This window comes from Peromyscus californicus, unplaced genomic scaffold (assembly GCF_007827085.1).
Source record: "Peromyscus californicus insignis strain IS unplaced genomic scaffold, ASM782708v3 Scaffold_5__1_contigs__length_169319896, whole genome shotgun sequence".
In the NCBI taxonomy this organism is placed as follows: domain Eukaryota; kingdom Metazoa; phylum Chordata; class Mammalia; order Rodentia; family Cricetidae; genus Peromyscus; species Peromyscus californicus.
In genome coordinates, this window is record NW_026294573.1 from 124766316 (window position 1) to 124783356 (window position 17041).

Here is a 17041-nt window from a genome sequence, read left to right on the forward strand (position 1 = left end):
AAACACCAAATCTTCTTTTCTAGAATCAACTCTAGAAATTCTAGAGGTCTCTCATTTTCTTTCATTGTCTGATTTTAAGCATCTTTATTTCAAGCCCAAGCACTCACAAGATATAACTAACATTTAAATATGCCAAATATTGACTACTTAGCATGGATTCAGAAAAAGTTTTGTATGGTGGTGGACTTTGCTATAATAATAATAATTGTCTATGTCCATGAGAAAAGTATGATTATGAATATCTATTACAAATTGAATAATGGATAAGTATGTCAAAGTAACACAACCATTGGCTAACATCGAACTGAATATAAATGAGGACTTGATAGTTGCTGTCAAGTTTTTCTATCCAATATGGATTGTATAAAGATGATGATATTAATAGTATGGATTTAGACTAGGGTGTATACGTTTTATTTAGACCTCAATAATCTCTTCAATTGAATTTTGAGTAAAGAAAAACACAGTCCAAAGTGAACTAGAGCAGTCCAGCCTGAGTAATTACCCACTACTGGCTCCCTGAGAAATTGCAAGTCATGAGAACACACCAGCAAAGTGGGACTCCAGTCCTCTGCACAATGAGTATGTTTCTTGCATGAATACATGAATGAATTTAGGAGATATCAGATGTGTTTCTTTTGGACACGGTGAAAGGACAAAGATGATGTAATATATGCCTGATATAGATAGGCTAATGCCAGGGAAGTTTTACAGGTGGAAGGGAAATGAGTAGGGGGATTTTGTCTTGAATGGGTGTGCTTTTATGGAGGGTCATGGGCTCAACACAATGGTTTGTATACAGAAGTTTCTTTATAAGACTCAACATCTTCTCATAAGCTTTCACTAACATCTGTAGGTATTTACCTGTGTCTTATTAACCTAGAGCTTTCTAATCCAAAGGAAGGCTATAATTCCAGAGATCAAAATAAGCCTTGTATATATTTGACTTCAGATTTAATAAGCAAGGAACTGAATGTCTGAAAAAGAAACTGTCCTGTTAAGTGAGGATAAGGGGTAGTGCAACATGTCTTCCCAACCACGGAAAATGGTAAAAAAAAAATTATTTAGAACTTGTGTAAGTAATTAGTGCCACTTTTCCCTATAATTGTATTACTCAAATTAAGTAAAAAGATAAATTTAGATGGAAATTCAAGAAGAAATATGGCTATGATTTTTATTTGATCAATGTTTAACTCTCATGGAGGACCACATACTACTCCCAAAAATACAAAACAAGAAGTGAATTCAGCTGTTAGACAATGTGAATTGATTGTTAAAATGATGATGATTCGTGTTTTTCAAGTAAATTTAGAGATGTCTTTTAATGACTGTCATATCAACTTAGGAAAAAACATGCATGTACTATGTCATTTAGTATGTACTTAGGTATGCTCACATAAACTTACATGCCTAAAAAGGAAAACCACAGAGACACAGCATGACAATACTGTTCACTTCCAAAAGAATAAACGTTATGGTCTTCCTTTTGTCTATCGTTACATAGGTTGTCTACAAAAAAGATTAAATTGTATTTCAATTCAAGGAAACAAAGCATCAAGATTGAATGGAAGACTGAGCAAAGGAGGGAAATAGATAGGCATATGTTCCACATTGTTTTTTTCTAGGAACTACTTTTCTCTTTTTGGTGATGAAAGAGTGTTTGGACCCTGACATGACCATCTGATAACTAAAGTTTAAAAAACAAACAAACAAACAAACAAACATCCCAAAAGATACTAAACAAGTGCTCAGTTTTATTCCCTAAACTATACAAAAGACAAAACTCATCATCCATATATAGATGTGTCTAGAAGACATGATGAGTTTGAGTTTCTGAGGAATTCGAATCCAAGAGAAAATAGTCAGAAAACCAGACTGTGTATGGAGCCCCTATGGTCATGTAGAATATTTTTGACATTGACTATTGACTGGAGCTATTGGTAACGAAATTATTTATATCACAGAGTAGTGCTTACTTGAGAATATCCAGTGCAGAAGATGCATTAAACATTCACATGAATAGAATGACTCATCCAGCACATGCAAAGCTGCCTATGTGATCAGCTAGCTCCATACTTGAGCAATAATTCACTAATGGAGTCACTACTTTGGTATAAGATGGATGTTATAAAAATGCTAGCTGTGTTTGCTCCCTTTCATAAGGCAGAAGTAGCTGTTGCCATTGCTAAATATTCCACCTTCTAGTCACAGACATGATTGTCAAGATAAAATATTAAGTATAATTCATAATTTAGCAGGTAATTTTCATCATGATTGAAGTGACATTTATCATAGATGTAGACACACCTTTCTTGCCTGAAGTATCTTAGGTCCACACACTATCCAAAGTTTTTTAGAATGTCTTAATTCTAACATGACATGCTACATAATGTTATTATAGACCTAGGGACTCAATTTCCAACAGAGAGAGTATCAGTGATATTTCTGTAATTATGTCATCCCCTGGTTTCACATTATAGAGAAACTGGTTAACAAAATCTAACACTTCCCCACATTTCAGTTGAGGTAATAGCTTAGAGATGGCATTTGTACCATGGAAGGTAAATATCTTCAATCAGTGGTTATTATGTGGTTCATTGTCTACACAGAGACTACAGTTGTTTGAAGATAATAATGGAACATACCAGTAACCATCAATTCAAGTGACCATGATTTTAGGCTGAACTGTCCTGGATATTCTGGCTTGCAGAAAAGATGTATTGTAATATTCCTATTCAACATAAAATAACTAAGCTTGGTTATCATTTTTTTGGCAGTAGAGCACAGTGGCATATGTGTAAGTGACTCTAATCATCATAGGAAGGTTCGTGGTCTGTAAGAGGAGAGCAAAAGGGTATATGGTGAGTATTTAAATGAATAAATTGCATAGCACTCACAGGTTCAGTGTTAACTGAATTTTGGCAAATAGAGTTATGGTCATATAAGAATGTGGAAACTTTGTTTTTAACCCAACACATGCTACATCTTGAGTCACCACAATAAAGAAGTTACCCTTATCCAGAGCACTACCAACTAACAAGAAGGAAGATACAGAAATGTTGGTGAAGAGAGATGATGTCAGACATCAGTGATAGTCTCCAGATCAACCACACATACAGTGCCATAATTTTCCCCATTAAGCATCTTGTTACAAGCTTCACCAGAAATTATGACAAGTCAGAATCATGGAAAAACTGTGCTTAGATGAGTAAATTTCGTATGAGTAAAATGGGATCTGGGTTGTGAAATGTGTAGACTGTTGGATTCTCTTAGTGTCTTTTCCATGTTTACTTTCTGAGGTGGACTGGCCATTTTCTATTTATTGTGTTAGTTCAAATGACTAACAAGCAGTGACCACAGTCTTTAATATTTTGACGAAACATGCTCTACCTCACAGGAAACCACACACCCTTCACTTTGTCTGATATCCTCAGCCAAAGACATCAAATGTTGGAGTGCAAATATACTCTTCTTGCCTAAATGGAACTAACTCTGTCAAGATGTGCCCAAAATTCTCTGTCCAGATTCTGTCTAGAGTCTCTAGTGGAGACTCTGTAGTCAGGTTTTCTTTTCCTCTCTCAACATCTGACCACTCCCTGTGCTTCTTCTGTAATCACTCCCACAATCAATTTCTTCATTGTAGGATTGACTTCTGGAAAACCAGACATAAGAAAAAAATATATTTCATATCTATTGCAGTGGCTCTTCCCATTCCAGGTAGGGATATGTCTGTCTTTACAGCCCTTATAAATTGCACAAGATGTGTAATTATCAGCTACCACTAATCACAGCCTTTCAGACTGGGTGACAGTGACTTTGAAGAAACCCTGAAGGGAAATAGATCTACACACTTTTCACATCTGGGAGAAAGGGGTGATGGATTTTGCTAATCCCATGTATTTAGCAACATTTTCAAAATGAAGTTACAAAAATGGATCCACTCTACACACATTCAAAAATGTTTCAAGAGCCACAAACTTGGATTGCATACTTTATGAATGGGCTTAAGAAATACTGCATCATACTGTTACTATAAAAGATGTAGGAGAATCATGGAAATTGGAGATAATGATTTACAAAATTATTCACAAGATACTCAAGTGAGTATCTTGGCTATAAAATTTAATGGCATACTAAAAAGTTGTTCAACCCATTTCTAATGTGTTTACAAGTGGAATATGTGGAAATTTAAAAATTATTTCTGAGACACTGTCATACTCTGTAGCCAAGGAAACTCTCAATCTTCCTTTATCAGCCTCCTGGGTGCTAGGATTTATACACATATGCCACCAAGCCTGAGAATTATTTTAAATGTTAGAAAGATTTTTAAAATAAATATAAAACTAAAATGACTAGTGAAAGATACTTTCTATGAGGTATAACTTGAAGCCCATTGTCTTCTACAGAGATACAGTGAAAAATGAGATAGCTTTCAGATGACTGCATTATGTATTTAGTGGAACACAGTTATAATAAAAATTCTGCTGTAATCCTCAGAAGACCTGCCCAACTGTGGCCTCAATAAGCATACTCAGTATGCTCTTATTAAAGAGACACGTGGTTAATTTGGAAACTTGATGTCAGCAGTGAGCTGATGTTTTCTGTTTTATTTCTGTCATCTTTGGTGTATTTCCAGTTCATCTTCATGGCTCTTACTTGTTGCAATAAGGCTGCTGCAATGCAGACTTCTCATCTGTATCCACGGTAGAAAGAAAGGCACTGGGTTAAGGAATACCTTCTCGAAGAAAACAAACTGTTTCTGCTGACTAGCTTGAGGAAATTTTCCATGTTTCCTTAGAAACAAATATTTATGACAAACACCATCTGCAAGATAATTTGGGACAAAAATATCAAAGATGTCTCTGCCTAGTAATATGTAGCAAAAAAAAGTCTTTTTAATGATTTTGCATTATTGAGCCTGAATAAAGCTGGAGCTGGGAAAGATGAAAGACATATAGGTGACTTCCTGATTTGAATTCAGGGACATAGGTCATGATCAATTTGTTAGAAGAAAAAAGAGACCAGGTGTGAATGCATGTGGAACACTGGGTTTAACAAGAATTCCCCCATGATCAGACCATGGATAAATTCTATCCAACAGACATCATTGTAACTTTGAACAGTGACATCTTTATGAGTTTGCAGACACCTCACTTGATGTTACTGATTCTGGTGTCTGCTGTTCTGTCAGGACCATTGGTGGAGGGGGGGGGGGCTGTCATTTGCTTTTCCTCCTACATATAAACTCCCAGTCACTTCCTGGGTCTGAAAGCTTATTGAAGTGGCTCAGGCTCAGGACAATACAGCCTTACTGTGAAATCACAGAGAAACTGGAGATTGTTTCATGTAATTGAATCTGATTTATTCCTTAATCTTTGTCTGATGTCCTAGGATATTTGGTAACTGATTTCTGGAATCTTAAACTTAGGGAGTTCCATGGCTAGGTTCTACAAACCTACAATCAATCAACCCTCTCCAAGTGCTAAAAACTGTTATCTCATATTATGAAAGGAAGTTACTTACGTCCTTCTGTTCTACTCCATTATAAGACCCCTGACATAGTTACTTGTCTGAATTCACAACATCATTTACATTGAATTTATATACATTGATGATACCATAAATATTGCTGTTTTCATGGTTATAGTTAAGGAAATTTAGCAAGTGTTGGAATATCTACAAAGTAAGCCTGAATCTCACAGGACCATCAACCCCTTAGGTGATAATGTATCCCCAAATCCATTCCTTGACTTTATCCAGTGCCACCATTACTTCCAAGGTTTTTTGGGAGTGGTTAGGTACATATGTTACATGTGCTGATATTTACTACTTACACAATCATCCAGAGACTTCCCAGTCATCAGCTATTTGTTTATATGGATTAAGAACTAGGAACTATTCCTTTACCCTTAGGTAATGATCTGTGCTTATTCCCTATCCCTAAGGAACCTATGTCGTTATTCACTTATTTCTTCCCCTGATGTACATACAAACATTGTATTTGGTTCTTCTTGATGCAATTTCTTAGGGTCTGCACTGATTACTTCTTGCTGAAAAATAATTTTGTCAAAGTAGGGAAGCTTAAAACAATATGCACTTGATCAAAGTTCATCATGTTGCTTCTTTAAGCTTGACTTGGCTTCAGTGGGTGGTTTTCTGTACTTGAAATTATCTGGTGTTGCTCAGTGTTGTCCAGCTGGACTGTCCCAGAAGACAAGCACAGTTTTACTCACATAGCTATCATGTGGAGGTCTTGAATGGAAAGACTGACCTCCACTTGACTACTTGTAGTCAGACCTCCTCCACATGATATCTACACATGCAAAATTAGACTTTCAAATGAATTTTCAGAAGGCTGCAGAACCTTTAGGAATTGGGACACTGGGGACAGTACTTTTCTTTTAAAACTGTGTCTTGCTTTCTGTCCTGATTTCTGCTTCCTAGTCAAGATGCCCAGTGGGACTCTGATGCCTCAGGCTTATCTTGTCATATCTTAAGCTATGACAGAGTTTATATGTGGGGGGAAATACAGGATTTATTTTGCCTCTCTGAAAGTATGCAACTTTAGAATGAATTACCAAAAGGACAAGACACCAGATATTACCAAGAATACAAAGACAAAGCAACGCATGTGTAGTTTTTGCTAAAATAAGTATCTACACCTGTCACAAAAAAACAGTATTAAAGTTGCTCAAATTATTTTTAAAAAATACGGTATAATCCAGCATCTCATTACTAGAAATATAGCTAACTAAAACGAAAACAGAACACTGAAGGAATATATCCACTGTCATACTCATTGCAGCATTATTCACAATAGCCAAGATATAGAAATTACTTAAATAACCTTTGATTGATGGATAGCTATTCAAATTTTTGAGAAATACAGGAATACTGCTATGGCTATCGCTCTATATGCTGTGAATATGTTGCTCTGATTGGTTGATAAATAAAATGCTGATTGGCCAGTAGCCAGGCAGGAAGTATACGCAGGATAAGCAAACAAGGGGAATTGTGGAAAGGCTGGAAGCCTGAGTCAGGAAACACCAGTCCACCATCCAGAGAGCAGCATGTAACATGTAATGGCACACAGGTAAAGACATGGAACACGTGGCAACATATAGATTAACAGAAATGGTCTGAGTTTAAATGTACGAGCTAGTCAGTGGTCGGTCTGAGCTAATGGCCAAGCAGTTTTAATTAATACAAGCGTCTGTGTGTTTCCTTGGGACTGTAGGTCCACAGGAGCCGGGCAGGACCAGAAAAACTTCAGCTACAGAATACTATTCAGCACTCAAGAAGAAGAAAATTACTTTCTCTTTTGATAACATGGGTGGTTCTAGAAGTTTGACAAATGAAATAACAACAAAGTATAAAAGTAAATCACCCCCTAGAGGAGGGAGAGATCTTAAAATAGTTAAATTCATAGAAGTAGAGAGAGGTAGGAAGGAGATAGCCAGAGTTTGAGGATTAAATATTATAAAACTTGGAATATGCTCTAGAGGCCTAATGTATACTGGTGAGGATTGCATAAACTAGAAAAGTTGTTAATTTCTACATTCTAGAAATTTTGTAAAAGGTGGAATGAAAAGTTAAACATGTTCTCCATGTATGAAAAATGTTGACTATGGAGAAGGAATACACAGGTTAGTTAGCTAACTATATTTTGTTAAAACATCAAATAAAATGCATTGAATATATAACATCATTATAGGTCCATCATCTGTCAGTAAGATTATTTAAAAATGAGAAAATGTTCTGAACTTGATTATGCTGAAGGCTGCATAGCTCTAATTGTAAAGACCACTTAAAATGAGTGAATTGTATGTTAATTTCAAGTGTAAATTTTTGTTTTACAATAAATAAAATTAATAAAAATAAGCATGCTCCAGAACTCAGGTTTTCATTCATTGTACTGCAATGCTTCTCATGCTTCATTAGCATCAAGGGGAGTTTAATGATAGTCCTGAATAAGAAATATTTAAAATAGCTTTATTTAATTCTTCCATAATGTATACATATTTCAAATCACCATTTTGTACTCAATAGATGCACATTATTTTATTGATAAATTAACATTAATTAAACCTAAACTAAGGGTTTATGAGAGAGAGAGGAAAGAGAGAGAGAGAGAGAGAGAGAGAGAGAGAGAGAGAGAGAGAGAGAGAATGAGAGAGAGGATGCTAATTAACACAGACTGAGAGCATTGACCTAACCTTTGGCCCAAAGGCAGAATGAAGGCCAGCCAGTGCGTCTTACTGACACATCTATCTGTCCTGATACACTTTAGAGAAAAAGAAGGAAACCATGGAATATCATTTTCAATCAAATTGAGTCTGGAGAGATGGCTCAGCAGTTAAAACCACTGACTGTGCTTTCACAGGACCTAGGTTCTATTTCCAGCAACCACATGGTGGCTCACCACCTTCTGTGATCCATTTCTAGAGGATCTCTCTTCTTGCTTCCAAGGGCACCAGACATGCATGTAGCACACAGACATATCTACAGACAAAATGTCCACACATAAAATAAAAATAAACTAGGTGCAAACTTGTGTGTTTAGTTCAGCAATACCTGTTATCTCAGTTTTTACAAAATTTCTGTAATTAAGTGAAAATTATTATGCTCATTCAATAATGAAAAAGAATTACTTTTCATTGAAGTCAGAATTTAGGCAGAGAAATCATTCTCTAAACAACAAACCTTTTCTCAAGTTCTTGTCTCTCACCATGAGGCTGTATTGATACAGAACATGCATGGAAACAACTTAGGAAGAAGGACATACGGAATGCCTCAAAAATGAGGCACAACAATCAATGGCACCATTAAAGTCATGCTAAGAAATCATGGAACAGGCTCCTCCTGACTCCTCCCACTTCTAGGTCCAGGTTGCCTGATCTGGAACAGTACACAATAAACTTGAGTAACAGACACTTTGATTGGCTTTCTGCTTCCTGAAACCTCTGACCCATAAAAGTGGAGGTATAAGTGACACTCATACTTCAGCTCCTCCAACCTTTCTACACTCTGTCAAAGGTCTCTGAATCTACTGCAAAAAAGAAACTTGACTACCTTGTGATTTATTATTTATGTATTCATTTATTTATTTACTATGATGTTGGGAATTTAACTTAGGATCTCACACATGCTCTACCACTGTGTTGTTTTACCAGCCCATTCCCTTGTGATTTGACATGAGGTATGCATACAGACTTCACACAGACATCATTCATCAGCTTTGGAGTAAGACATTCTTGCTTTAGTTGCTGGCTATAGAGTGAGCACAAAGGAAATATCAGAGATCTGGGATAGGTCAGCTCTAGGGGCAAGTCCTTGGAAGACTTCAGGCTATGGCCATTTGATGAATGAGGGAAGAAATTCAGTATTATAACATTAATATGGCCCTACCAGTGTAATCTAACTAAGCTATAAACATTCTGTAACTTCTCTAAAAGCAGAGGCTGTTTAACATTTTTCCACTAAATACCACAGATACAAAATTTTGTATCTGTATTTCTAGTATAAAAATGCAATGAAATATTTTGTTGATTTATTTGGTTGCAAAATTGGGTTTGTTTCAGTGTGGAACCATTTATAAGTGTTCTTCTGCCAACCTGAATACGTAGGAGTTTCACTGTTGACATGTGAATGCTTACAGAATTTTGCTGAGTGTTTCCAGGTGGGGTGGATTATATTGTGTTAGATAATATATGCATTGTTTTTACTTGCCTAAAACTTGAAAAAAATTGCATTTAGAAAGTGATTTGTTCACAATGGTTGGCTAAAGGACAGTGTGCAGATATTGCATAGGTTGGTGCTTGCTTTAGGGCACAGTAGATACTTTAATTCTATCAAGTGAATATAAATGTTGATAGAATTCATCTCAGAGGCATTCAAAATTTTACTTTGGTGAGATAATACTGTAGAAGGATGCAAAAACCAATTTGTACTGAGTTTCAGTTTTCTGTACAATTTAAAAATCTAAAATTGTGGGCAATGATATCAATAGATTTATAATACGCCATTTTTTTTATCAAATAACAAAAATGCTGTGTTACACCACTCACTTAGAGACTATTTTCCCATATGTCATTAGTGGAATGTCAATATAACTAATATTGAATGTATACTGTCTCTTGAATGTCAGGAGACCAGTGTTAGGGTTCAGCCCTGGCCTATCAAAGGGTTCCTCGAAGAGGAGAGTGAGAAATTGAGAGATGCTAGATAGAAATATAGATGAAGAAAAAGACAGAGACTTTTTTATAATAGTTTTGGGAGGGCCCTGGGTCACTACGCAGCTGCTTCAAGTTTATTTCTAATGGACTTTTTATACATTAGCAAGAGGAGAGGAAAAAGACCTCCCCCTTTCAAGATCAAAGCACAAATGTATAACCAACTGTAGCGCCTTCAAAACACCTGGTAACCACACTCCATGGCAAAGTGTCTTGTGATTAGGCCTTGAAGTATAAGACACCTGGTAATCATGCTTTTGCACCCTGTTATGAAGCCTTGGAGAGCAACATAAACTCTGACTCTCTGACCTTGAGTCAAACCACAAGTTAGAATATTTCTGGGCTCCCACACTTGAGGCCACATACAGAATTACATGCACAAACATTATTCACAATCTTTTATACTAATGCAATATAAAATGAAAGATTCATGACAATTAGAGAATGCTTCAGATGTTCAAAAATTCTCCTACTGTACCATGTAATAATCTAGATTTTATACATTTAAAATAACTGAAATACAAAAGATTGTAGAAATCATCTCATTGGAATAATGTGGGAAAATACCATTAATGAGCAAGAAGAGTGGAAACTGCAGTAGTTTAACATAGAGATTTACGTGAAATTTTTACATCTCTACTTAAACCAACTGGAAACTCATCAAGTTTTAGCTTTGAAGGATCTCATTAAATCACAAACATCGACAGGAAACATCATAAAGCCCAAAGTCAAAGATGAGGAACTGCTGGGCTCGAACTCGTGATCCTCCTGCCTCTGCTTCTTTCAGCAAATCCTACCGGTGTGCGCCACCACAAGGATGGATAAAGCACAGGGACAAATAGCCAAATGAATGGAAACACATGAACTATGAACCAATGGCTGAGGGGCCCCCAACTGGATCAGGCCCTCTTAATGGGTGAGACAGTTGATTGGCTTGATCTGTTTGGGAGGCATCCAGGCAGTGGGACCGGGTCCTGTGCTCATTGCATGAGTTGGCTGTTTGAAACCTGGGGCTTATGCAGGTTCACTTGGCTCGGCCTGGGAGGAGGGGACTGGACCTACCTGGACTGAGTCTACCAGGTTGATCTCAGTCGGCTGGGGAGGCTTTGCCCTGGAGGAGATGGGAATGGGGGGTGGGCTGGGGGGAAAGGGAGGGGGTGGGAGGGGGGAGAACAAGGGAATCAGTGGCTGATATGTAGAACTGAATGGTATTGTAAAATAAAAAATAAATAAATAAATAAAAATTAAAAAAAAAAAGACGAGGAACTGACAAATCTGTCCAAATCCAGGCAATCTTAGAGAAAAGACTGAGAAAGTTGGCTGGAAGTTGAATGACTGAGGGAAGAGGACACATTTCATTGGCTGAAGTAGGGAGATGAGCAGGACAGGACTGTCCCATGTCCCCAGAGGTTCATGTGTTGAACTCTTGTTCCCAAACTAATGGTGCTTTCTGAAAGGTGGTGAGCACCGGGCCTGACTGGAGGAAGTAGATCATGGGGACATGCCTTTGAGGGCTTAATCTCGTCCTTGATTTGTCTTCCCTCTCTGCTGCCTGTTAGCCATGTTCCTGGTGCTATGAGCTTCTGCTTCATTGTGGAGACAGAAACAGTGGAGCCGAGAACTGTACACTGATATCTCTGAAACCGGGAGAAACCTTTTAAGATGTTCTCTCAAGTATTTTGGTCACAACTGCACAAAAGAATTAATACAGAAAGAATACAAACCACTTGGAAGGTGTGGAGAGAGCCTTGTGCTTAACACTCTTAATGATGTCAAGAACCCATTTTGAAGGCAAGACATAGAAGTAGGCAAATCAATTGGAGATCATGGCTGTAACTCCAGTAATGCAGAACTAGACAGAGGCAGAGCAGCTCTGGATGAATAATGAGCAAGCAAAGACAGAATGCATTAAGGTTCTTGTTTGCCCTCTACTTAAAGCTCAAAATCGTGCTAAAGAATTAGCAACTCTAGGCTGATGAGCTAAAGGTTGGTAGACCTGTGTCCTTCAACATGTTTTTCTATTTTTTTTCAAAGAAGAAAACTGAAGATGACAGGGTCTGTGCATGGCACTGGTTAGAAATGTTTTTGTGAGTGTTTCATGAGGAGCTGAAGATGTATAACAGCCTTTGCACAATTGTCATAGTCTGATGCATTTTACCATTGCTTTCTGTCACATTTATTGGGAAGCGAGTAGAAGAAAGATGTGCAGATCTGCCCTTGGTGAGCCCTGACTATGGCAGCAATAATGTTCTTTTTTTTAATCAAAGCATCATTCTTCTTCCTGATAAACTCAGAGTATAATGGAAGCTACACAGAGGACAGGAGACTAAAAATATATGAGGTCCTTTTCTGCTGTGCTGAAAACAACCAAAAGAACACTTCATAGAAGTCATTTGCTCTACACCATCATCCATCAGGCTATTAAACATTTCTTTGAAGATAGAATGCTGGGATTATTAATCTGTATAAAACCTGTATTCTTCATCCTTGGGGAAAGAACAGGAAATTTCCCAGGGGAATTTCAACATTTCTCTAAGCCTGGTAAAAAAAAAGAAGTCAATTCAGATTTTTATCAGTAAACTTTTAAAGATGATAATGCATAGTGTTTTTTTATTTATTAATCCCCCATTCTATTAGGTTTCTTTATGTACTTTATCTGTTGGTAATCCATTGTTAGAGCTTTTTAAAAAATACCGAGTAATGTTATAAAGTATCAAGAACTGATTAAAGCAGCAACCTAGTGAGATATTTTAGTTTCTGCTATTTTCTATAATATTGACACTGAGAGACACACGGCTCAGTTGCCTCTCATGGTGTGTTATAAGTACCTTAGTACACACTAAAATTTAATTATCAAATATGTCAAGAAATTCTTATATTTCGGACTTATTGTGGGCAGTTGGTAAGCATGCTTTGAAGAATAGTCTCTAATAGTACTGATGTAATATGTTGATATTTACAGGTATTGTTCAATTACATGGTGTAGTGTATTGGGACTAAAATCATCTTGTGCCAACACAACTTAACAATGAAAAGAAATTCCAGATAAAGCTTCAGAGCAGTGACATTCCTTTCAGTGGAAGAATTCAGCACTATAAATATGTATGCCATCTAGTAAGCTAGCAAATGATTCCAGAAATGCAAGAGCTATGAGGTTCTTTTGTTTGTTTGTTTCTGAAAATTTTCCCCTAAATATTCTGATTCACTGTTGAAATAGAATGGGAGGAAGACCATCCTTTGAGCACTGAATCAAACAGCTCTAACTCCTGGGAGATAACGCTGGAGATAAATATTGTATGAAGTGATCAGTGGGCCTTGGAAGATCCTCTTTAGAGATATTTTGGCTACAACACCTATGCTCATCTTGGGGTGATGCACACTTTAGTGTCTCCTCTTATGATGTTGACATGAAAATAACTTACAGAATATGTATATAGAAACTATCTATTGTGCTGTACTTACTCCACTTCACATGAGAGAAATCAGAGATTCACTAAGGCTTCTCTGATAACTATCCTTACTCTAATCTCTACCACACTGAGATTTTCTGGAAAAGTAACATTAGTCTGGCACTCTGTCATTAATCAATCCTTCGCCATTGCTGAACTAAATATTGATTTTGTTATGATATCAGTTCCCCTTCTAAACCAACACGTGTTTCGCATCTCAGATTTGGGGATCGCCCTTCCAGACTTTCTGAAACATTGGAAAACAACAAAAAATTTCATCATTTTTGTGAGATTTTGTATCTTGCAGTTTTTTTTAAAGGCATTAATACTTTATCTTGGGTGCAGGACTGTCTTTGTTACAGGTTGATGCCAATTCAGTTGAAGTTAATGCAGGTCGCTTCCAAAGCCAACATTGTGTTAGGCTTCGTAGGAGACAGAAAAGAAACATTGCTCTCCATCACCATGTAGCTGTGGTGTATTACCTCTGCATTTTCCTTTCTCTCATCTGAGTTCAAAGATGTCCCCCATGTTCATCTTCTCACTTGCCCTAATTCTTAAGTCATTTAATGTTTATAGCAGAAATACCAATAATTATAAGGAACCCAAACTCATTACTGAACTGTGATTTCAAATGTCCAACTCAGTAGTCTAACTGTAGTGGTTGCATTTCCATAGACTTCACAGATACACATCAGTAATTACCAGATAGCAGAAGTGACAACATACATTTATTTTCCTTTCCTCTACCACACTTTTTTATTTATTATATTTTGAGAAGTTCATATGTGAGTGCTATATTTATAACACTTCCACTACATTCTCCCCTTGAGTTCCTATGTCCCCCCAACTCTCTCTCAAATTTAGGACTTCTTCATGATTGCTTTATATGTACATACAAACACAACCTGCTAGGTCCATTTAGTGTTTCTCACAAGTATATGTGTTTAAGGTTGATCACTTGAAATTAAATAACCTATCAGACAGCTGCATTCTTAAAATCAAAACACATTCTCTTTCCCAAACTGAAACATTTCATTAAAGTAGCTAGCCTTATCCAGTCTCATTAAATCTGTAAACTTTCTAGTATAATGATTCTTTTTACCTTCTTCCCTGTGTAATAAGTACATTTGCCAAACAAACTTTCGTTACCAGCTATTCTATGTGTTTGGATAATTTTTTTGTTTACATAATCAAATAAAAGTAACATTGTCCTTGTTCTAACCAACATGCTTGTACCATTACACAACAGTGAACTACAGAAATATCATCCTATCTTTTTCTTGGAAATAGAGACCATTTCCCAACTATGTCTGAGTCATATACTTTGCACACTGCACTTCGATTCATCTGGAGGTTCTCAAGGGGGATTCACAATCCTTATACTTCCCTTAACATAAAAGAACTATGTAATGTATGTGTTCCATCTCAACATAACCTAAAGTCATTGCTTCAGATCCAAGCAGTTTGAAGTCTGTGGATAAATTTATTCATCTTCCAGGACTGCGCATACAACCTCCTCCTGTATGTATGCACTTTCCTGACTCAAACCAAGATAGAGACCTCATTCCCCTGTGGATGTCATACACGGGTGAGTTTGAAGACAGTAATTCCATAAATCCCTCTTGCAACTCTGAGCATCCCATTGCCCTACTCCCACATCTCCACACACACAGCTCTCCAACCCTACTTCCAGACCAAATGTTCTTGGCACAAACTGTAAATTTGTATGAAAATCATTAAGATTCTTGCTATAACACAAATGAGTTAGAAGGGAAGGTTCCACAGAGGACCCATCATTCCTTATTAATGCCCTTAATCTTGAGCATCTATTTAGTTCTGGCCAAGAGTGGGCCCTAAAGAAATGACTGGAGAGCTAGCAACCCTAGGGCAAGGAATTCAGAAATATAAAATAGATGTTCAAAGGGGTGCTACCTCATATGTCCTAGAGAGTCAGGCATTGACGTAGAGAACCCATGACAAGTAAACGAATTCAAAGCAACCATGCTCCTCATAGCTTAAGTTAAGATGAACTTGGAATTCAAATCTCTCTGCAGAAGCAGAGGGTAGGGCCACCAACATTCCTCAGTCCATCCCTGAACACTCTGTCACTGATATCTATCCTCCCTCATCCCCTGCTGACATCCCAAAGATATATATGTGTGTGTGTGTGTGTGTGTGTGTGTGTGTGTGTATATATATATATATAATGTCTAGCTGGTCCATTAAGAAAATCTTGGATTGTGTTCACCTTTATGTTGCAGCACCTTAAAGCTAGCTAATTGATTTGTATGTTGAAAGCTACAATGCATTAGAAACATATATTTTAAAACACAACCACACTGACTAGTTTTTAAATAGAAAATATGTAAATATAAAGTGTTTATATTTCATGCCTTTTTTTCTCTAAGAAAACACAACACATACAACTAACTCCTCATGTACATTTTATTCTTAGCCAGAAGTTTTACTTTTTGAGTAAAGAAACACAGTGTTGATTGACCAGGAGTTCACAGAGAATTGTTATCACAAAGGAATTGTTATAGCTACTCATGTTCTCAAAAGAATCTGTCAAATACTATTAAATTGATAGGATGAGTCAAATAAAATTTTAATGGGACATAAAAAAGAGAATGATTTTTTTTTGAAGCAAAGCCGAAAATCAGAGCTGATTTCAATTAGACTAGTAGGCTGAGCTGGTCCCTGAGACTACATAGTGATGGTGTGAGTTCCTCATCTCCCACACATCTTCCCTTACAAACCAATATGCCCACTCATCAGGATTAACATTTGATGACATTACAGTTACAGACCTCAAACCTCAATGGCACCTTTACTGAAATGTATTCTTTCTTATACCTACTTTTTCTCTAATCTGTGGCATAATTTACATGTCTTCTCTCTCTCTCTCTCTCTCTCTCTCTCTCTCTCTCTCTCTATATATATATATATATATATATATATATATATATATATATATCACATATCATTCTTTTAGTAGGTAATGTGATCCCATACCTTGTTCCCTTAAATCCATCTTACAAAATGAGGCCAACTGTTACTAAGCATTTGAGTTAAACTCTTTTGTGTAACTGTGACCAGAATTTCCAAAATAAATTATTTAAAGACAGAAAAGCATCTTGGCTCATAGTTTCCCAGAGTTTTCAGTTTGTCGCAGTGAAAGCAGGGCAATGGGACCATAGAGCAGTACCTGTTCCCATCATAGCATATTAGGAAGCAGGGAGCCTGAGACCAGAATTAGGGTAGAACCTTCAAAGATTTGTCCCTAGTCACCTGTTTCTCCCAACCAGGCTCTACTTCCTAGAGGCTCCACAGCTACCAGTGTTCAAAGTCTTGGACTAT

The 17041-nt window shown here is 36.9% G+C and overlaps 1 long non-coding RNA gene across 2 annotated transcripts in view; it reads right to left on the minus strand.

Moving 5' to 3' along the window:
* Nucleotides 1-17041, minus strand: part of LOC128096003 (uncharacterized) — a 122310-nt gene that overhangs the window by 51168 nt on the left and 54101 nt on the right. The gene's annotated exons all lie outside the window — the stretch shown is intronic.